This window comes from Saimiri boliviensis, chromosome 12 (assembly GCF_048565385.1).
Source record: "Saimiri boliviensis isolate mSaiBol1 chromosome 12, mSaiBol1.pri, whole genome shotgun sequence".
Lineage (NCBI taxonomy): Eukaryota > Metazoa > Chordata > Mammalia > Primates > Cebidae > Saimiri > Saimiri boliviensis.
The window spans coordinates 64,699,901-64,723,637 of NC_133460.1; the positions used below are offsets into that span (position 1 = coordinate 64,699,901).

Genomic DNA, 23,737 nt, shown 5'->3' on the forward strand with positions numbered 1-23,737 from the left:
CAAATAAGCATATGAAAAAGATGCTCAAAACCATGCGTCACTGGGAAACTGCATATTAAACCAATGAGACGCCACTACACTATACTATACACCTAACAGGAAGGCTCAAATCCAGACAAGTGACAATACCACAGGCTGTCAAAGACGCAGAGCAATGGGGACTCTCACTCGCTGCTAGTGGAAATGCAAAATGCTAGTCACTTTGGAAAACAGTTTGGCAGGTACTTTTTAAAATAAAAATAAAAATAAAAAGCTAAACACAGCCTTGCCACATAATCCTGAAAACAGCAGTTGTAGATACTTACCAAAGTAATGTGAAAACATGTTCACTCAAAAACTTGCATCTAAGTATGTACAACAGTTTTACTCATACTTAACAAAAACTGAAAGTAACCAAAATGTCCCTCAGTAAGTGAGGGGCTGAACGAACTGTGGTATATCTGTACAAGAGAATAGGATTCAGTGATCAATGAAATGAGCTAGCAGGCCACGAGAAGACATGGAGGCACTTTAAAAACAGAATGCTAAGAAGAAACTAGTCTAAAGACTCTACACACTGTATGATTCCAACACTAGGACATTCCAGGACAGTCAAAATGGTAGAGATAGTGAAATGATCAGTGATTGCCAAGTGTGCAGGAGGGATGAATTGGTTGAACACAAGGAGGTTTTCAGCAGTAAAAATCTTCTGTGTGATACTGTACTGGGGATTCATGACATGGTAATTGTCAAGCCCCATAGAACTGTAAAACTCAAAGAATGCACCCTAACGCAAACTATAGAGTTTAGTTAATAATAATGTATCAGTACTGATTAATCAATTGTAAATATATATCCCAGCAGTGCATGATACTAATGATAGAGGAAACTCTGTGCTAGGAGATAAGAGAGAATAGGGGAATTCCCCGTACTATCAGCTCAATTTATCTGTAAACCTAGAATTCTTGTAAAAAATAATGTCCACTACATTTTATTAAAGTTAGGATGCAACACCCACAAATCAAAATTGTGGTGGCATCCTTTAATGTGTGGTTCATACTGGGTGTTGAGGTGCACCAAGCTGGAGTCAGAACAGTCGGAGACATCAACACCTGTGCCTTCAACCACTGGCTCTGTGGGTGTCCCTGGAATCCAGAGGGCAGATCAGTGAGCCTGAGACAGACTCAGTGCTCCAGATAGTGCAGGTTTCTGGTAAGGATAGGGAGAAATCATCTCAGGTCAGTAATATGGCCGATATATATGTTATTTTCGACGTGGGTGAATCTTGAAGTCTAAAAAGTATTTAACTTAGAAGACAGAAAATCTCTGCTCATTATGTGAAGAATAAATTTAGAGGCCGGGCGCGGTGGCTCAAGCCTGTAATCCCAGCACTTTGGGAGGCCGAGGCGGGTGGATCACGAGGTCAAGAGAGCGAGACCATCCTGGTCAACATGGTGAAACCCCGTCTCTACTAAAAATACAAAAAATTAGCTGGGCATGGTGGCACATGCCTGTAGTCCCAGCTACTCAGGAGGCTGAGGCAGGAGAATTGCCTGAACCCAGGAGGCAGAGGTTGCGGTGAGCCGAGATCGCGTCATTGCACTCCAGCCTGGGTAACAAGAGCGAAACTCCGTCTCAAAAAAAAAAAAAAAAAAAAAAAAAAAGGAATAAATTTAGAATCATTGTTACACTTACATCTTTATTTCCCTAGCTGACCAGGACCTCATCAGTAGCTACTGATGTCACTAGTGTCCTTTGATCACCTTGGCAGTCTTCACTGTTTTGACCCAACAGGAACTGAGGTGTTGCTTGTACCTAAGATGCTGACACCTGATAGAAGTCCAGGGTCACTGTCCCAAAGCAAGTCATCTAGCTGTCGATAACAACCACAAGGGGGACCAGGCCATCCACTGAGGTCATCTCCATGCAGTATGAGCCACTTGCTCTAATGAAGTCACCATCACTACACTTCTCATAACTCGCTAGTCACTAGACTGAGAGTTCTGTGAAAGCCAAGATCGGATACTACTCATCTCTGTGTTCATGATTCCCAGCTTAGGGTCTGGTACTAAGGAAGTTCTCAGCAGTGTTCACCGAAGATAGAATAAAACTGACTACAGATATCCAATCCAATCACTGACATTCCTCTCCAAAATGTCCACCCAGGGATGTTATAATTTCTCCCAAGATGCAGCAAGTCCCCCTCCTACACCTGTAGACCCTGCTCTACACCAGTCATGCCCCAGGATCTTCTTCTGTGGGACACTGGAGGAAAAACAGTACTGTTCTGAAGAATCCCTCTTATGGTTCCCCTTGTCCTTAGGAGCAATGTCTTCACCTACACTCCCATCCTCTGGGCTGCCATGACACCCCACTTTCGGAGAACTACCCTATTTTCTTGAAATCATGTCTCTGTGTTCTTTCTCTCATGGGCTTCAGTTCCTTGGGGAAACTTCTATCTGACCCCCAAGTGCTTAACACGGTGTAGAGAAAATTAAACACCCAGTAAATACTCTTCACATAGAGACCTTCCTCAACTCAAAGTACAGAGGAATAGTGGAAGTATCACTGCCTCGTATACTGGCAAGAATCACTGACTCTGGCACCTGACCTAGGGCAGAGCTGTGTGATGTCAGAACGGACATCTCTCACCCTTCTCCAAGCACGGTGATTCCCTCTAATCCACGCCGACCTGCAGAGCATCCTCTGCTGCGGGGGCCCCGAGGTCGAGGCTCCGGGGTCTGGGGCGGGGGCCACGGTCGCATTCTCTCCGTCTTGGAGTGGTGCTGCCCCTCACTATAAACCAGCTCTGATCCACCCTTTGGCTCTCCCTGGCCAGGCTCAGGAGACTCCTGCGGAGTAGGTTTCTCTCTCTCGGTCCCCCCTGCTCAGCGTGCGCTGCTCCTGGCGTGGCTGAATGATCACAGGCCCGCTGCCCATCCCCCGAGGCTCCTGGCCCCGTCTGTCCTCACTCTCGCCGGCTTCAGTCCCCCCTGTTCCAGCGCTGACTCGTCCTCTGCAGGTTCTTCTCTTCTCCAAACACCTGCCGACTTTCTTTCTTCCGTCCGTCCCCTCGGTTCTGGGCTTCCAGGGTGTGGACTCAGCTCAGGCTCTGCAGGAGACACACAGGGGCCAGTCAGGAGTCAGAGCCAAAGAGGTCAGTGCGGGTTACAGGTCCAGGCAGTGTTAAAAACCATCTTAGCCCCTCAAGGGCTCAGAGAAAACAGAGCAGGAAGGGACCTCAGAAAGGTACACTAAGCCCCTACTTTACTGATGAGAAAACTGAAGCCCAGAAAGACTAAGACTCTCCCAGGCTCCCTGACCACCTGGTGGCAGCAGATACACCTCGCAAACCTTGGCCTCAGCCTCCCTGTGCCAAGCAGGGAGGAAACTCACTGCTGCCTTTCAGAAAACTTTGGATTAAATACAGCAATGTCACCTTGCAAAGAGAGTAAAGGGGCCTTTCCTTGGACAATTCTTCATCATGGTTCTATAGGCCTATTACTTATTCTCAGTCCGTTGTCTTTCACTGGCTTGTAGATTGGGGCAGGGAGCACATGAGAATTAAATAGTGCTCAACACAAACCTGCTTTCCCAGTCCGGGTGTTCAGCTCCTCCATTCTTCCTCAGGGAGTTTCCTCTGCTGTGACTGCTGGAGAGTCCAGGCCCTCACGTGGGTCATTTCTCCATGAAGATCCCTGTTATTTTCTTCCTCTCCTGGAGATAGAGAGGGCAGAGAATGGCTCTGGGTCTCCATAGTCTTAGGTTTTCTCCTAAGCCAGCCAGGGCAGCTGAAAGCAATCATGACTGAGGTCAGGTCAGTGAAGACGGTCCCAGAGGAGCACGGGCTCACAAGGACAGCCCCTCGTAGACACGGTCAGGACCGTGACACGGGCAATATCTGACCAATTCTGCCGGGGATGACGGACCAAGGATTAAGCGGAGGATGCTGCCATGGGGAGAAAGAAGAAGTAAAGGAGTGGGGGAAAATTAAGATAGATAATAATGGTTTCAAGAAATGCAGAGCAAAGATCCCAGAGGCAAAGTCCCACAGGATGGAGGGGCAGTCCCAGGCTGTGGATCCTACTTAAGAACCTCCTGCTGGATTTTGCCCAGCTCCATTTCCAAACGACTTTGGGTCGGTGACTTCTTTCTCCCTTCCATGGTCCTTCTTTTTGAACTAGAATCACCGTAGTTGTCATTCTGTGTCTGTCCCGCCATTCCACATTAGGAGCAGATAAGCAGTTTGTTCAGTTTGACAGGTCGACGGAGGTAAGGACATTATGTCCAGGATCTGTATTTAATGGACACCCTCAGAGGCCTCATCCACACCTGGTGTGGATGCTTTAGATGAGATTTCAAACTTTGGATCTGATGCGGTCTATGTGACATTTTTCATGTTGAACTAATGCTTTAATGTGAAATTTGGAAACTTTAGAGGAGAGGGTGAATGTATTTTGCAGATGGGGGAATGTGAGTGTCCAACTGTGGTAGACGGAATTTCCGAAATGGTCCCCAAACATGCCATACGCTTGTCTCTGAAGCCTCTTAAGGTGATGAGACAGCATTCCTGTGATTACATTGGAATATGACAGTTACATGACTTGAAGATGGTTAGGTTACCTGCATGAACTGGATCGAATCACATCACTCCACAGTGACAGAGCTTTCCACAGCTGGCTGGAGAAGATGAAGTCAGAGAAGGGAAGTCAGAACTTGTAAAGGACTCCATGAGTGGTTATTGGTTGAAAGATGGGAAAGACAGGTAAGGAGGAAAGCAGGTGGCCTCTGAAGTCAGAGTGACTCCTGGTTGACAGCCAGCACAGAAAAAGGGCCCTCAGTCCCCCACCAACAAGAATAGAAACTCCTTCAATACATGTAATGAACTCAGAAAAATAGCCTGAGCTCTAGAGAAAACCCATAGCCAGACCATTCCCAGATTGTAGCTTCACATGACCCTGATCAGAAAACCCAGCTGCTTCATTCCAGACTTCTGTGGCTTCAAACCACCGGTTTGTGGTAATGTGATCATAGGCAGCAGGAGGAAACTAACACAGGTGCTGTCTCTCCTCTTGAATTCTATTTCCGATACACAGATGCTAACCCCCCTCAGAGCAAAAATCAATCAATCGATCAAAGAACTACAATAAAATCTTGCCCTCACCTTTATCTGGCTGTTCCAGAGCACTTCCCACCTGAAGAAGACAATGTGGGGCATTTCAGGCACACAAGGAGTGCGGCGTTACTATTATCAACCGTATTTCTGAAAGAAGAAAGAGATGCTTCAGGCCTGCTGTGGTGACTCATGCCTGTAATCCTAGCACTTTACGAGGCCAGGGCAGGCGGATCACCTGAGGTCAAGAGTTAGAGACCAACCTGGCCAATATGGTAAAACCTTGTCTCTACTAAAAATACAAAAATTAGCTGGGTGTGGTGGTGGACACCTATAATCCCAGCTACTCAGGAGGCCGAGGCAGGAGAATCACTTGAACCCATGAGTTGGAGGTTGCAGTGAGCTGAGATCGTGCCATTGCACTCAGCCTGGGCACAAAGCAAAAACTCTGTGGGGAAAAAAAAAAAAGGCGGGGGAAAAAGAATAAAGATGGTTTAATATTTAACTCCACATATTACTATGTAAAAATGTATCATCTCTGTTTTAATGGCCAATTTTTGAAGATTCCTTTCCTTGTGCTCACCAGACAAGATTTTGTAGCAAGTACCACTCACCAGCACAGATGAACCAATTCAAGGAGAACCATAAACAGGACTACTATTATGTCTCCCCAAAAACATCCCTAGAATGCAACTTCTTCTCTATTTGTCAGAAAAGGAAGACGACGGTCCACTATATAAAGTCCCAAACACATGAAGATGTAAATATAATGAAGTCCGTTATCCAAATATTTATTCTATTCAGATCTAGGCATGGGGACTAGGGATTAGGAAAGGAAATGACTACAAAGAGGCTCAAGGGAGTTTGGGGAAGCGACAAAAATGCACTGAAATAGAACTCTGCTGATGGCGGCACAATTCTATAAATCCACCTAAAATCATCAAGCTGTACACTGACAATGGGTGACTTTTATTACAAGTAACTCTAAAATGAACTTTTGGGTTTCCACTCCAACATGGAAAGAGCTAGGGAGTCACCACTTATCCTCACAGCCACAGAAAAGCTGAACAAACTGAAAGTCAGCTCTTCTAGGCTGGACCAGAGAAGTGAGGTCACAGGGAAAACTGCCACCCTAAAACTGAGCGAGACAGGCTAACACACAAGGAGTCTCAGCTCACCAGGAAGAGAAGCTACTGGGCCAGCCACTGGGAGGAGCACTTCAATGATATTCACAGATTACTAGCAGCTGAGGGTGGCCTGCCTTGAGCATTAAAAACCCCTTGAAGACCAAACTAAGGGGGAATCTCACACATTTCCAAGTTTGACTACAACAATCTCAATCAGGTTGTCATGATGAAGTTAAGAAATAAAACCCTAAAGTTGGTACTACCGACTTCAGGACTTACTAGAAAGCTACAGAAACCAAAACAGCTTGAAGTTGGTGAAAAGAGGAAAAACACACAAATAAGATCTATGGAAAACAATACAGAGCCCAGAAACAGGCTTACATACAGTCCACTGATCTTTCATAAAGGTTTAAAGACAATTTAAAGCAGCAAGGATAGCCTTTCCAAATAATGGTGCTAGAACAGCTAGACAACCAAACACAAAATCAATCAATCAATCAATGAATCTAGGTGTGCATGTTATGCCCTTTAGCAAATGAATCTTACACCTAAAGGTAAGGTGCAAAACCATGAGAATCCCAGGAGATCACATAGGAACAGAGCTCGGGAATGTGGGTTCCATGATGACTTCTTAGATACACACCCAAAAGCGCAATCCATGAATGAAAAAAATCAAGTTGAGCCTCGTGAAAATGAAAAACTTCTGCTCTATGAAAGACACTTTGAAGATAATGAAAAAAGCAAGTCAAAGTCTGGCAGAAAATATATACAAAATAATCTGATAAAACACTGCTCTCCCAAATATATGAAGAATTCTGAGAACTAAGCAACACAAGGCAAAAAAATAACAATAGGTGAGAGATCTGAGCACATCACCGATAAAATATACAGATGGTGCATAAGCATATACAAAGTGCTCGAAATCGTTGGTCATTAGGGAATTGCACATTAAAACAACGAGCTATCACTGGAAACCTATTAGAATGGCTAAAATGCAAAAAGGTAAACACACCAAATGCTGTCAAAGATGAGGAGCAGCCAGAACTCTCCGTAGCTAGTGAAAATCACAATGGTACAATCACTTGGGAAAACTGAAGTTCACTCAAAATCCTGCACATAAGTACTTACAGCAATTCTATTCATCAGTGTCAAAACTTGGAAGAACCAAGATGTCTTTCACAACGTGAATGAATAAACAAACTGTGTTGTAGCCATACAATGAAATCTAATTCAGTGATTTTTTAAAATGAGCCATCAAGCCACAAAAAGACATGGAGGAAGTTTAAGCCCATCACTTAAGCAAGAAGCCAGTTGGGAAACCTATCTACTTTATGATTCCAACTGTAGGACATTCTTGAAAAGTCTAAAAGAGAGAAACAGTGAAATGACGAGTGGTTGTCAGGGGTGGAGGAGAGGAGGCAGGAAATGGTGAAGTGCAGGGAATCTTCAGCACTGAAACTATTTTATATGATGCTGTATTGGGGGTTTACAACATTATGTAATTGCCAAAACTCGATCTATGAAAACTGGAAGAATGAACCCTACTGTCAACTATGAACTTTAGTTACTAATGATGTATCAATATTGGTTGATCAATTGTTAACAGATGGACCACACTAATATAACGCACTAATAGGATATCGTGTGCTGGACGTCAGGGGAACCTAGGAGAACTCTCTGTACTATCTACTCAATTTATCTGTAAACCTAGAACTGCTCTAAAAAATAAATTAGGAGGCAGCAGACCCAAATCAGGTTTTGGTGGCATCAGATTCTTGTGTGCTTAGTACTTCGCATGGAAGTGCACCAACCTAGAGTCAGAGCAGCTGGAGATTTCAACGCCTGTGCCTTTTGCCTCTATTGCTGGGGTGCCCTCAGAATACAGACAGCAGATCAGTTAGGGGGAAGCAGCCTCAGTGATCTAGACAGTGCAGACTTCTGGTAGGGACAGGGGCAAATCATCCAGGTGGGCAGAACTTGATGAAGACTAGAAACCCCTGAGACTCAGCAGCTGCCCCAGGGGCACCCATAAATCAAAGGAGAAGGAGGCTGGGAGGGACTGAGGGATACAGGATGACATTCCTGCCTGAGAGACAGAAGCAGCTCCAGAGATTTTGGTAAATAACGTGGGTTTCAGTACAATGTGGTCTATTCAAAAAAGTTTAAAAGAAAGAAAGAAAGTGAGAGAGAGAGAGAAAGAAAAAGAAAAGAGAATGATGGAAGGCAGGGACGGAAGGAAGGAGGAAGGAAGGAGGGGAGGAAGGAAGGAGGGGAGGAAGGAAGGAGGGGAGGGAGGAAGGAGGGGAGGGAGGGGGAAACAAATGAACTTACACGATGATGAGAAGATCCAGGGGAACTTACAACCCCAATATTTTCCATTAACAGGAACACGCTAACTAGTTATTAGAGAGAGACGCACTACTGTAAACCCATATTCTGTTTCCACGATGTACAGTTCCTTCCTCCGTTTCTGAAACATCCTGTCTGTGGCCTGCTGTTTCCAGAGACACCGAGTCCTCCCTTTGGACAAACTCTGGCACCCACAGGAATGAGATGGGCCAGTGGACCCCAGAACACCAGGCCACGACCTTCCCTGCTGCTCCTTGTCCACTCCAGAAGCTGCCCGGCTGCAGGAGGGGGTCTCAGCCCCTGGGTCTGACATCGTGCCTTTACCTTGCTCACTGGGCTTCTCTCCTTGCACTGGCTCCCACTCCCCCAGGACCTGGCAGGTGACCACGTAAGAAGGACACAAACAGGCCACATCGCTTTCTTTCTCCCCCTCTCGATGCCCCTGCAGTGGTGGGTTCCATGGGGTGGTGACCTGATATTTACTCATTATGGTGCTCCTAGCCCAGAGCAGGGCCTGGCACCTAATAGCCACCCTGTGAATGCTCAGTGAAAGAAGGTGTCCACCACAAGGTCCTGAGGAACCAAGAATTCCACTGTGGCCCATCAGTTTTAAGTCCTACACGATTCTAGAATGGAAGCTGTGAAAGGCCTTCAAAAGTGGCCACCCTCTGAAACCATTATACTGGCAGCTGAGCCATGTTTCCCCATCCTGGACACATCTAGAGGGCACTGCCTAAATCCACACATGTCTCCCCACCCAGCACAGTGCAGGGGCCTTAGCCTGGGAAATGCAGGTGGAAGGGAGAACCATGAAAGCTGAAGAGGAGAAAGCAGGTGAAAGGGAACAGCAAGGTGGAAACAGACAAGAGAAATGGGGATGGACACTGGGGGTGAGAGGGGAAGAGAGAGGAGAGGGACGCACATCCAGCCACTGAGGAAAAGGCCCGAAGAGAACACTGTCCTCTCCTGAAGTCAAATAACTTCCACCTGACCACTCGCTGCAGGTCGTGGTGGCACACGCTGGTCATGCTGCGATGTTTAGGGTCCATGGCATCTTCCCTTCGCATCTGAGTCAAAATAGAGACAGGACTCCCTGACCTCAGGATTGTTACCTGTTGGATCTGGCAGCTCTTCATGTCAGCCCACACCGTGTGAGGCTGCTCTTGGTGCACCGAATGGGGAAGATTCTACATCAGTGCCTCGGAGAGTCCACTGGAAGCCCTGGACGGCGGGAGTCGGTGGTGCCCCAGCATGGAGGCCGAGAGCACACAGCACTGAAGCTCCAGACGCCCTCAGGAGCACAGTAAAGGACAACGTGCTGCTGAGAGCCTGGGTCAGCAGGAACCTCGGCCTGGGTCTGAACATGATTTGCCTTCATATGGGCTGTGACATAAAAGAGAGAAATCAAGGTTAGCATTGAGATTCAGCGCTTGGGCAACTTGAAGGATGGAACCGCCACTTATTGAGACTGGGAAGACGGAGAAAGGAGCAGATTGAAAGGGGCGGGAACTAGAGTTGGTTGGTTTCTGTCACATGCAATCAAGTCCTGACCAGCCTGGAGAACACAGTAAGACCCTGTCTCTGAAAATAAAAAATAAACAATTAGCAGAGCATGGTGGCGCACACTTGTAGTCTCAGCTACTCTGGAGGCTGAGGCAGGAGGATTCCTTGAGCCTTGAGTTAGAGGTTACAGTGAGCTACGATGGCACCACCACACCCCAACCGGGGACGGGTGGGAGGGGGGTGTGGGAAAAAGAGTCCTGACTGATCACTTGAGTAGCCAGAGAAAGTGCTTACTTTTCACAAAGATACTGTTTGAGGCAGATCTCAGTGAACAGGAATTCCATTCTTTCTGTTAGGAGGAGAGTGTGGGTGTAGTTAGTTAATGCTGACTGAACTATCTTTGGAATCTCATCTACTGGTCTATCTGGTCTATTTATATGTGTATAGTCTATCTGCTGCCTCACTGAGCTTTGCTAGTTCGTGCTGCGGTAACAAAAGCCCCCAAATCTTAGCAGCTACACATACAAAGGTTGATTTTCATTGACACTTCCTTTTACGGCAGGTTGACTGTGGCTCTGCTCTATACGAGCTATTTTATTTGTTAGATGGTGAATGCTGTGATACTTGGAGAGTTGTTGAATGTGGTATCAGTATGTTCATTCACTCATTCATCTAACAAATATTTATTCAATATCCTGTTTCATACCAGGCAAGGTCAAGTACTGAGAATACAGTAGTGAATAAGGGATAAGATTTCTAATTTCCAAGAGCTTATACTGAAAATGAAATTAAACACATACAAAATAATCTTAGCAATAATGAATACCATATTCATAAATAATAGATTTTAGTAAATATTTTAAGCTAGAAATAGATATAAATTATTAAAACTAAAATGGCCAGGTGTGATGGCTCACAACTGAAACACCAACACTTTGGGATGCCAAGGTGGGAGGATCATTTGAGCCCAGGAGTTTGAAACCAGTGTAGGCACCATAGGAAGGAAGACCCTGTATACAAAAAATAAAAAATGAGCTGGGCATGGTGGTGCGTGCCTGTAGTCCCAGCTACTAAGGAGGCTGAGCTGAGAGGACTGCTTAAGCCTGAGAGCTCAAAGCTACAGTGAGCCATGATCACACCACTGCACCACTGCACTCCAGCCTGGGCAACACAGCGAGACCCTGTCACAAGAAAAAAAATTTTTTTAAAGGAAAAAGAAACAATTTAATCAATGTAGTCCTGAAACTATTATGTAGAATACTATTGTCTACATCACATCACATCAGCCCTTTAAACGGCTTAACTCTTATTTAGGTATAATCCCTAAAGTTTTCCTGGTAAATTAAGGACACTTAGAACAATTAAGTAGAAAATAGTTAGTGCCTTGACAGGAAGATTGTAAACATTTTGAAAAGACAAATAAATAAAAGTGTCAAAACTGTAGCTCTGTAAGGCCCAAATAACATCTAATTCAAGTCACAATGAACATCTAGCAATCATTCTGAACACCATATAATTCACTTAATACATTTTGCCTGAACGCCCAACAGATCTGACTTACCAACACCTGAATGTAGCCAAGAAATTGACAATCATTTATAAATTACACCTATGACTCCATCTGTTCTACCCACTTTTAAAAAATCATTTATTTTACTTTATTTTGTAGAGACGGGATCTCACTGTGTTGCCCAGATTGGTCCAGAAACAGACCCACAGTAATTTCATAAATCAGATGACCGTATAGCCATCCAATTTATGGAAAAAAAGTGCCCAACAGTACAGAAGGGCAAGGATGGTCTTGTCAATACATGGTGCTGGATCAAGCAGTCACTCCGTGTAGTAAAAAGTGAATCACGGCCAGGTGGGGTGGCTCACACCTGTAATCTCAGCACTCTGGGAGGCTGAAACAGGCACACTATTTGAGCCCAAGAGTTCGAGACCAACCTGGGAAACATGTTGAATCCTCGTCTCTACAGAAAATACAAAAATTAGCCAGACAATGGTGGCACATGCCTGTAGTCACAGCTACTCAGTAGGCTGAGGTGAGAGGATCACTTGAGCCAGGAGGTGGAGGCTGCAGTGAGCTGAGATCATGCCACCACACTCCAGGATGGGCAGTAGAGTGAGACCCTGTCTGAAAAATAAATGCATAAACTAAAATAAAATTGCTGTAAGTCTAACACAGAAAAATGTGTTCGTATTCTTAGGTTAGGCATTGATGTCTTAAACAGGACACAAAAAGCAGTCACCATAAAGGAAAAGATTGATCAAGTATAATTTTATTAAAATTAAGAAACTCAGCCTGGGTGCAGTGGCTCACGCCTATAATCCCAATACTTTGGGAAGCCAAGGCAGGTGTATCACTTAAGCTGAGGAATTCCAGACCAGCCTGTGCAACGTGGCAAAACCTCATCTCTACTAAAAACACAAAAAAAGAGCTGAGCATAATGGTGCTCCCCTGTAGATCCCAGCTACTTGGGGGCTCGGGCAGGAGGATCACCTGAGCCTTGGGAGGTCCAGGTTGCACTGAACTGTGATTCTGCCACTGCACTCAGCCTGGCCAACAGAGTGAGATCCTGTCTCAAAAAGAAAAAAAAAAAAAAAAAAAAAAAAAACCATTAGAGAATCTCCATTCATGTAAAAACACCATTAAAAGAGTCAAAAGGCAAGCTACAGTTTGAAAAAAGAGAAACGCAATACATATATATTCTAGAAACCATACATACCCAGAATAAAGTATTACAAATCAACAGAAAAACAAGCATATCAATGAAAACAGGATACAAAGACTGAACAGACACTTCACAAAAGGGGACATATAAATGACAATAAAAAAATACTCAATCTCAATACCAGGAAAATGCAAATTGAAACCACACTGATATACTGCTGCACCTCTACTCGAATGGCAAAATAATTCTGAACTGACAAGCATCAGCAAGGATGTAGGGTAACCGGAATATTCCCTGCTAAATGGTCCAACCACTTTGGGAAAATGTTCAACAATATCTCATACTAAAGTTTTATCATTCATATACCTCTAAAAACAACAATGCCACCCCTACATATATACACCAATCTAGTAATGTTCTATTTCTCGGTCTGTGGTGGTTCACTTAGTAAAAATTCATTACCTGTACTTTTTTTTTTTTTTTTTTTTTTTTTTTCTAAGAGACAGGGTTTCACCATGTTGGCCAGGCTGTTCTCAAACTTCCGACCTCAGGTGATCCACCTGCCTGGGCCTCCCAAAATGCTGGGATTACAGGCATGAGCCACCATGCCCAGCCTCTGCCATCCAGGCCGGAGTGCAATGGCATGATCGCGGCTCACTGCAATCTCAACCTCTTGGGCTCTGGTGATCCTCCCACTCCAGCCTCCCGGGTAGCTAGGCCTACAGGCACACACCACCACACACAGTTAAGTTTTGTATTTTTAGTAGAGATGGGGTTTTGCCACATTGCCAGGCTGGTCTGGAACTGCTGGGCTCAAGTGGTCTGACCATCTTGACCTCCCGAAGTGCTGAGGTTACAGGTGTGATCCACTGCTCCCAGACCACCTACACTTTTACAATTGTGAACTTTTTGTGTATACTTCATAACTTTTCGAAGAATTCTTTGACACAAAGTTCTCAGATATCTTAAAGCTAGCATTTTAGAACACAAAATAAAAGAGCTTCAGGTTCACGGGTGAAATTTTACCAGTAAAATTTAAAAACAGAAAGAAAGCAACTAATGCTAACAGCTCAGATCAGAGATTTAAAAACTACCAGCAGATCACTTTAACTTCGTCAAGCCCTGGGAGTCATTTCTTCCGCAAGGAAAGGATGGACAGCACTGTAACCCCAAGAAAAGACGGCACCGCAGGAGAAGACTTCCTGTCGGAAGCAGCTTTACCAGCAAAAGACAGGAGGAAAGCGAGGAAACCATTCCAAATGTCCTGCTTAACTCTTGGGTGAGAGGATGCCAAATGAGATCATCTAAGAAGCCCCACAGAGACAGACAGAGAGAGAGAGAGAGAGAGAGAGAGAGAGAGAGAGAGACAGACAGACAGACAGACAGACAGACAGACAGACAGACAGACACACGGAAATCACAGCAAGTCTTTGGAGCGCACACAGCAGCACCGCAATCCAACCTGCTGGAAACCCTGCGGTGAATCTGAGGCTTGCCCCGCCAGTCCTGAGGGGATTCAGTGACGGCGGCAAACGCTCCTCTCGTGCGTCCTGGACCTGGCACACCTGGCTTGCCCGCCACCAGCCTGGAGACAGCGCCAGGCGCCGAATCCCGGACGCCAAGAAAGATCCAACTTCGCACGTCAGGGGCCAGAGCGCTCTCGCCCCGCAGGTCCCCAGAGGTAACCGATTTCCGGCCTGGAAGGTGGGGCGCAGGGTCCGCGTCCCCACAGCATTTACGAGGACCTGCCCCCGAGGCTGCTCCGTCCCTGCACCCCCTGGGAGGCCACGGGAAGACACCCCACGAGTTTCTTGCCCCGCGCCCACGAGAGGGCGGCGGGCGCCAGCGGCGGGCGAGGAATGGATCGCAGGGAAGGGGCCCCGGCGCCCGCCCCGCTCGCGCAGCAACACTTGCTGGGCCCCCGGACGCGCCGCGACCCTGCGGTGCCCCCACGCGGCCCGGACTCACCGGGGTCCGGCTTGGCGCCCTCAGCTGGAACCACCGGAGACGTCAACCTCCCGTGGAGACGGCCGCCGCCCGGCCGCGCCCCTGCTCCTGGCTCCGCAGGTCGCGCTTCTGGCGTTCACAAATGCCTGGCGCTCACTCAGAAGCTCCGGCGCCTGGGGACCGTGACCTCCGCCTCGCGGCACCGGCGTCTCAACCGCCGCCCAGCCCCGCCGGCAGCCCGCGGGCTCCTCCAGGACCCGCTGCCGGGAGCGCACGGCGCAGGCGCGGGCCTTAAAGGGCCCTCCACCTCCAGGGCGCAACCTGGTTAGGGCCGGCGGGGGACGGACCAGTGAGGCAAGAACCGGGAAATCCCTGTCTCCCCTCCGCCTCTCCTTCAAAGCACCAGCCCGGAATCCTGAAAAACGCTGATTTCCTGGCAACTGGAACTGCCCCTAGCAGGTTAAAGAGGCAGGAAACACACCCCCTGGGAGCCCGGGCGAACCCGCTCTTAGGACTGGAGGTGTTGCGCTGCCCCCAGGCAGGGCACCCGGTGCAGACGCGCAGGCTTCGCGAGACAGTCCCCAGATCCCCCCGAGGCGGCCTTAGGTCACTCTCAAAAACAATAATGAGCATGTCAAGGACACGTAGTTATTTTCTGATTTAAATTTAGAACAGATTTTGCAGATGGACTTCCACTGAAATAAGCCTCTCAGAGGAGAAAAACTTTTCTTTAACAACATTAAGAGATACCAAGAGATAGGAAGTCAAGCCATGCTGTCCACCCAGCTAAAAACTTTAAAAACTTGACATTTTATCCAAGGCAAATGTTTGCGTAACTTTAGGTCGTGCCATTATTTAAAGTCAATTTCAATTAACAATGTCATTGCAATTGAATCCATCTTGTATAAGAAAAGTAAGATATAGCCCTAATAATCTACCTCTCCCCTCCTGTATTCCATCCATCAGCAAATCCTACTGGTTTTCACCTTGCAAATTTTTCTTGAGTCTGTCCTCCTCTGTCTCCTCCATCACCACACTAGTCCAGCCAAACGCGCTAACCCATTGCGCCACAGAGACCGTGACTACCGATTCTACAGGATGCTGTAGGCAGGGCGCACTCACCAAACTGCCCCCAGCCCTTCTGTCCTCAGGATGACTGAGGAGGCCTTGGAAAACCGGAGACATTAGAGGGCGGTGAGTCGCTCTGGTCACGTTGAACACCGGCGCGTTGGGAGATTCTGAGGCCAGGACAGTCGAATGGCCTTCACCCACCCTGCCCCTGGCCTGCTTCAAAAGTCCCCGGAAACGCCCCCATCCGAAACCTGCCCGAGCCGCCTGGTGGCCCAGGCGAAGCTGAACGCGCGGCGGGCTCCCGGGATGGCTCTTCCCGTCCCTTGCTCCGCCTTCACCTAGTGAGGGAGCCTGTGCCCAGGCTGCTCAGTGGCTTTCGGGGCGCTGCGGAGCTGCCGCTGCCGTCTTCGGATCCTGTGCCCCGATCGCGGGCTCCACCAGGGCAGAGATGGGGTGAGGGTCGCTGGTGGGTCTTCTCGGGAGGAGCAGGGTCTGGCACTCACCAGGGCCCACGGCGAGGACTTGTCGAACGAATCCGTCGTCGCCTTTTGCTTTCAGCCCTTTGAAGAATCCTGAAAATAGAAATCACGCACTGTTTTTCCACGGGGAAGTTTTATTTTGTTTTGTTTGTTGACAGAGTCTCACTCGGTCGCCCAGGCTGGAGTGCAGTGGTGCAAACTCGGCTCACTGCAGCCTCCACCAGCCTCCACTTCCCGGGGCCAAGCCATCTCCTTGCCTCAGCCCCCAGATAGCTGGGACAACAGGCGCGCCACCATGCCGGCTAACTTTGTATTTTTTGTACAGACAGGATTTCGCCCAGACTGGTCGCGAAGGGGAAGTAAGTTCTTTTTGAAAAGCGTTGATTCCGATTGATTTCTCCGCACCCCCAGGAGAGGGCAAGGGGTGAGGTCCTCTAGGGGCCAGCGGCAAGAAAAGGGTCCTGCCCCTCTCTTACCACTTGGCGAGGTGGAGCTGAGGGGCTCAGCCGCGCTGATTTGGGGTGCGTGCCTGGGGCAGGAGGCTGGGAGCTGGGCAGGGGGTGGGTCCCACAGGGAATGGCCAGGAGGAGGGCCGGTAGTCGGTAGAGTCGGGACCCGGGAGTCAAAACTTCGCAGTCGCTTTGTGCAGCGGTGAGGACTGCACCAGGGAGAGATGACAAGTGTTTTGTTTTTTGTTTGTTTGTTTGTTTGCTTATCGTAGCAGAGTGGGGAAAAATGAAGAGACACCAAGAAAAAACGAAATCTATGCGGACCCTTTGATCTCCAAAACGGAAGCAGCCCTACATTCAGTTTAAAGAGAGTCGGTCCGCGTCCGATTCTGGGGCTCGCCCTGCTCGCATCGTGGTTGCTACTCGGTGCTGTGGCCGCAGCAAACTCGGCTCAAATCGGAGTCACTGCAGTGTCCCTTCTAGGGTGTAGGGCTCTTCTTTCCCGTTAGCCTCCAAGCTCAGCCTGGGCTGCGCGGTTTACCTGTGACCAGAGAGGTTACAACTTTCCTGTGGCTTCAGAGCTCTCTGTAGCGGCAGAAACAGAAGCAACCCGTAACCTGCATGCTGGGTCCGTCATCCTGAAAGGCTAGACTTTTGCCTCCTCTCTGATTAAGGGCAATATTCAAAAGCTGAGGAGCTCTCTCTCAGTCAGCCTTATTGGAATCTTTTACTGATGACATGATGTGGCCACGCCTGTTTCTTTAGCTCAGATATTTCAAACATCCTTAGGGTCTTTTTAGGCCAAAACAGAAATGAACAAGAGAAGACGAGAGTTCAATTCCAACCGGGTATTTTAAGTGAAACCTAAAGAATATAATAAAACTGAAACTTAATGACATTCCCCAACCCCAATTTTTAATTTTGTTTGTACTTCTTTATTTGCTATCAGTAAATGACTGAGGTATAATCCACACAGACCAAAGTGTGCTAATCCTAACTTCGAGGCCCAGTGTATTTTGACAAAAGAAACTATCACCTTAATCAAGTTATGGGACATTGTCACCAGCCCAAAAAGTCGTTAGAGCCCCTTCCAGTCAATCCTCACCCCATCCCCACTTAGGCAGTCACCCTTCTGATTTCTATCTCTGTGATTTACTTTTGCTTCTTTTTGAAATCATGTAATGGAGTATACTGATTTTGCCTGTTTGGTTTTTTTTTTTTTTTAATGCAACAGTGGTTATGAGATGCTTCCATTATATGGCATGAATCTCAGGTTTTTGGTGTTATTGATGAGTGCATTCTAACCTGTGAATACACTACAGATGATGGACAATTGGACTATTTCTACTCTTGGCAATTGTGAAAAAGCTGTTTACAAATATTCCACAATGGGCCTTTTTATGGACCTGTGCCTTCATTTCTGTTGAGTATAAGCCTTGTAATGGAATGGCTGGGTCAGGAAGTAGGTGTGTTTTTCACTGTATTGGAAACTATCAGGCAGTATTTTAGAATGGTTACACCATTGTATTCTCTTTTTCTCTCTCTTTTGAGACAGAGTCTCACTCTGTCGGCCAGGCTGGAATGCAATGGCTCCATCTCGGCTCACCACAACCTCTGCCTCCCGGGTTCAAGCCATTCTCCTACCTCAGCGTCCCAAGTAGCTTCTTCCTCAGCAATACTCAGTGTCTCAATGATTGGCTTTCTGTGTGCTGAGCAGTGGGAAATGGAACGAGAGCCAGTAGCGCTAAGGATCCAGGTCTGTAACAGGGGCCTGTCAGGTGCAGGATTCTGTTGGCTCCAATGATGTTTCTCAGATGGGCTGATTTTTATGGACATAGGCTCTGAAAGAAATCAGTCAGGGAATAACTCAGAGAAACTTACCTGCGTGTTAATTCTTCATTAATATAGAAGAGAGAGCTGGCATTAGATTGCTTTCAGCAAATAAAAGTCAAATCAAAATTTAGAAAGAAAAGAGGAATCGAAAGGAGAAAAAAATATCTGAGACCATTGTGATTTTGCTCCTTTGCATAAATGACTTGGCGGAAGACTATCCAAGAGGTCACTGTGGCCCTGTCTTCTCTGGACCCATGTGACTTGGTCACCACAGGAAACAATTACAAGCTGGGCACAGTGACTCACAACTGTAATACCAGCACTTTGAGAGCCTGAGGCAGGTGGATTGCTTGAGCTCAGTTGGAGAGCAGCCCCGGCAACATGGTGAAACCCCGTCTCTACAAAAAGATACAAAAATTAGCCAGCCAGCATTGGTGTATGCTGGTAGTCCCAGCTACTCAAGAGGCTGAGGTGGGAGGATCTCCTGAGCCCGGGGAGGTTGAGGCTGCAGTGAACCGTGATCATGCTCCACTATGACTGTGCCACTGCACGGCTGCCTTGGCAACAGCGCAAGACCTTGTCTCAAAAATCAAATGAAATGTCTTAGAAGTTTACCTATCCATCCTGTGCCACAGAATATCTGTGTGTAATGTCCTCCATGTCCTTCTGTTGTATCATCCCAAATGAAGCCACCTAGCCCCTTATTAGAATATCCTGGGCACATGGCCAAGGGTGGTGGCTCACACCTGAAATCCCAGCAGTTTGGGAGACCAAGGCAGATGGATCTGTTGAGCCCAGGAGTTAGAGACCAACATGGGCAACAAAGCGAGACCCTATCTCTACCAAAAAAAAAAAAAAAAAAAAAAGAAGGTGCTCGTGCATGCCAGTAGATCCAGCTACTGTGGAGGCTGAGGTGTGAGGATCGCTGGAGCCCAGGGGGTGGAGGTTGCAGTGAGCTGAGATCACACCACTGCACTCCACACTGGGTGACAGAGTGACACCTACTCTAAAAAAAAGATGGAGAGGGATAAGAAAGTTTGTTGTGCCAGCAAGTAAATGAAGAAAGGGACAGTATCAGAGTTGAGAAATAAATTGGAATATGATTTGGTACCCCTCCCGCAGAAGACAAATTTGTTAAATTTGCTGAAGTTACAGGCGTTATACAAGGCCCGATGCAGTGGCTCATGCCAGTAAATCCTGGCACTTTGTGAGGCCTCGGAGCTGCTTCAGCCCAGTATAACCCACACAGACGGAAGTGTGCTCGTATTAACTTCGATTAAGATTAGGAGACCAGCCTGTGCCACATGGTGAAATCTCTTCTCTACAAAACACACAAAAATCAGCAGACCATGATGGCCCACGACTGTAGTCCCAACTACTGGGAAGGCTGAGTGATGGAAGGATCGCTTGAGCCTGGGAAGTCGAGGCTGCAGTGTCATGTGATGGGGCCACTGCACTCCAGCCTGAGAGACAGAATGAGACCCTGCCACAAAAACTAAAAATTAAAATTAAAAAGCCTGTAATATGGCAGTGGCACATCCAGTCCTCTACACTATAGGAATATTAGTAGCCAAAGAGATGCGTGCTAGAATGATCACTGCAGGATTCTTGGAAATCCTAAAACCACGAGGCCAACCTCATTTCCAACACATTTTGAAAAGGGTTAAATAAATCATGCACAAACTGAGGGGGGAAATGCTGTTTTCAAAAATGATGGAGAGGATTATGGAGATGATAAATGATTCTACTGGTCACATTATGTAAATCCAGGCACATCCTGGGGATAGGACACCTCTCTAAGCTTCCTGTTAAAAATGAAAAACATTGAGGCTGGTCTATAACCCATCCAAGCCTATGAGGGGCAGCATGAGGATTTTATCGCACCAGAGGGACTCATTTGGTCTCTGTTTCTTGTACACAGGCACAAGACAACCTGACATTTCAGGTGATGCTCTGTCAGAATTGATCTATACATGAACGCTTTAAAAGGTAGAGGAGGCGTCCCTGGGTGGGCTCGAACCACCAGCCTTTCGGTTAACAGCCGGACGCGCTAACCGATTGCGCCACAGAGACAGGTGCTGCCGGTTCCCCCGAGTGCGATGGGTAGGGCCACTCACCAAAGGTCCCGCATCCCTTCCACACTAAGGGCTGCCTGGGCAGGACGGCTAGCGAGGCTCGGAGAGATCGGAGCAGCGAGTCCGCTGCTTCCTTAGGACACCCACGCGTTGGGAGATTCTGAAGTCAGAGGACAGCGGAATGGCCTTCGCTGGTCCTGCCCCGCCGCTGCTTCACAAGGCCCCGGAAACGCCCCGTCCGCGACCCGGGCGGAGGCACCTGGGGGTGGAAGGGACGCTGAGCGCCCGACCGGCTCCCGGGATGGCTCTTCCCGTTCTCTGCGCCGACTTCACCCAGTGAGGGACCCTCTGCCCACCCTGCGCAGTCGCTTCCGCTGCCGTCTCCCGATCCTGTGTTCCGCACGGGGCCCCGCCAGGGCAGGGATGGGGTGAGGGTCGCTCGTGGGTCCCCTGGCGGGGCGCAGGGTCCTGCACTCAGCAGGGCGCACGACTAGGACTTGCCCAATGACTCCATCGTCGCCTTTAGCTTTTAGCCCTTTGAAGAGCCTTGAGAATGGCAATCATGAGAGATTTTTCCATGGAAATTCCGTTTACAAAGCGTTTATTCAGGTTGATTTCTCGGCGCTCCGCGGGGTGAGCAAAGGGCAGGGCCTCCAGGGCACCTTCTGCGCGGTGGAGCCGAGGGCGCAGCTGGGCTGGGGTCGGGTCCGGGGACCGGACAAGCGAGGAAAGGGAAAAGCCGGGAAAGAAGCCGGGGAGCGGTGAACCAGACATCCAGACCGCCTAAAAGGCTCGTGCAGAGGCGCTGGCGGTGAGGTTTAATTTTTTAATTGCAGCAGAATGGGGAGGAATTGAGGGGAAAACGGAGACAGAACCTGGAAGAGCCCAAATGCGAGAACCTGTAGCTCCCCAAGAATAAGATCTTCCAGAAGAACTAGCCTGAAAAGTAGGCATCTGGAAACCCTGAAATCCATGCAGGAGTAGCATCTCCTGACCCTCTGCGTTCCTTTAGGCAAAAGGACTTCCTTCCACTGTTTGTTCGATCGTCCGTGTTTGTTAAATAAAGCGTTTTCCATTATGTTTGAAATTGCGTTGGTTCTATTACTTTAGGATTACAAACAATGCTGCCGTCATCAATCTTGTTCACTTGTCACTGGCCACCGGTGTGTTTCTATAGGGAGAGGCCCGGAGAGCAGTGGTTCCAGCAGAGTGAGCACATGGCTTTTATATCAGTCCATTGTCTTTCCTTTTTTGGCTTATTAGCTGTAATTCTTTCTTTTGTTGTGTCAGTGATGGCTTTCCGGTTTCTAGACTACATCTTCATCAGGCTGCCATCAGGTGACATTGTACCTCCCCTTCTGGCCTTTGTGCTAGTGTCATGCAATTTGATTTTAGACATGTTATAAACCCCGACATGGAAGTACCCACATAGTGATTTTCAGTCATCTGTATTTCTTTGTGGAGGTCCAGCTTTCTCTCTGGTATCCTTATCTGAGGCCTAGACGACTCCTTTAACATTTCTTGTAGTGTGGGTCAGTGAATGCTTTCATATATTTGTATGTCTTTATTTTTATTTGCGTTTTTGTTTTCCTTTAAGAGCAGAAATTTAACAGGTGAAAGAAAGAGAAACGCTCCCTCGTGAAGAAGAAGGGTCCCAAATGGGTTTCCCTATTTGTATTTTTTTTTAGATGGAGTTTTGCTCCATCGTCCAGGCTCAGGTGCAGTGGCATGACCTCAGCTCGCTGCAACCTCCATCTCCTGGGTTCAAGTGATTCTCATGCTTAAGCCTCCTGAGTAGCTGAGATTATAGGTACGTGCCACCACACCTGGCTAATTTTTGTATTTTTACTAGAGGCAAGGCTTTGCCATGTTGGCCAGCTGGTCTCTGACTCCCTGACCTCAAGTGATCCCCTTGCTTCCCAAAGTGCTGGGATTACAAGCCTGAGTCACCGCGCCTGGCCTCATTTTGTGCATGTCTTTGAATGTCCTTACTTCAGTCACAATTTTGAAAGAGTTTTCACTGTGGCATAGAATTCCACAATAACTTTCTTTCTCTTTCACTACTTTAGGATGTTGCCACTTTGACATCTTGTCATCGATGTGCCGTCATTTCTGTTTTTGTAAAACTGGCATAAAGGAGGCTTCCTAAACTTGTTATGTAATTTGTGGAATGTGTATTTAAATTTAAAACCTTTTTCTTTATTATACTTTGAGTTCTGGGATACACGTGCAGAACGTGCAGGTTTATTACATGAACCTATACATGTGCTATGGTGGTTTGCTGCACCCATCAACCCAACATCTACATTAGGTGTTTGTCCTAATGCTATCTCTCCCCTTGCCCCCCAGCTGCCAGCAGGCCCTGGTGTGTGATGTTCCCCTCCCTGTGTTTATGTGTCCTCATTTTTCAACTTGCACTTATGACTGAGAACATGCAGTGTTTGGTTTTCTGTTCCTGTGTTAATTTGCTGAGAATGATGGTTTCCACCTTCATCCATTCCCCACAAAGGACATGAACTCGTCCTTTTTTATGGCTACATAGTATTCCATGGTGTATGTGGGCCACGTTTTCATTATCCATTCTATCATTGATGGTCATTTGGGTTGGTTCGAAGTCTTTGGTATTGAAGAGTGCTGCAATAAACATATGTGCGCATGTGTCTTTATTGTAGAACGATATATGATCCTTTGGGCTTATACCCAGTTAATGGGATTGCTGGGTCAAATGGTATTTCTGGTTCTAGATCCTTGAGAAATTACCACACTGTCTTCCACAATTGTTGAACTAAATTTAAAATATTAAAATGGGCTGGGTGAGGTGGCTCACATTTATAATCTGGACACTTTGGGAGGGGGAGACCGGAGGATTCATTGAGGCCCAGAGTTGGAGAGCAGCCAGGACAAGACAGCAAGATACACTCTCTCTCTCTCTCTCTCTCTCTCTCTCTCTCTCTCTCTCTCTGTCTCTCCCTCTCCATATCTATATCTATATCTATCTATCTATATGTATATGTGTGTGTATATATATGTGTACACACACACACACACACACACACACACAGATACAACCATCATGAATGTCCTAGATTCATCTTAAACTCCACCCAAAGTGCACTTAACATAAAATGTGCCCACCT

General features: G+C 47.3%; 1 protein-coding gene and 1 pseudogene across 1 annotated transcript in view; one reads left to right on the top strand and one right to left on the bottom strand.

The window, feature by feature from the left end:
* The window catches only part of LOC141580607 (uncharacterized), a 34,829-nt gene extending 19,909 nt beyond the window's left edge, over positions 1-14,920 (bottom strand). The window contains exons 1-2 of the mRNA XM_074382497.1: positions 14,715-14,920; positions 9,681-9,951 (exon numbers count right to left, since the gene is read on the bottom strand). The gene's annotated coding sequence lies outside the window, so the exon portion shown is untranslated. The remainder of the gene's footprint in view (positions 1-9,680; positions 9,952-14,714) is intronic.
* Positions 14,921-15,950: 1,030 nt separating this feature from the next.
* LOC120363091 (uncharacterized) lies at positions 15,951-17,342 on the top strand (annotated as a pseudogene).
* Positions 17,343-23,737: the final 6,395 nt, after the last annotated feature.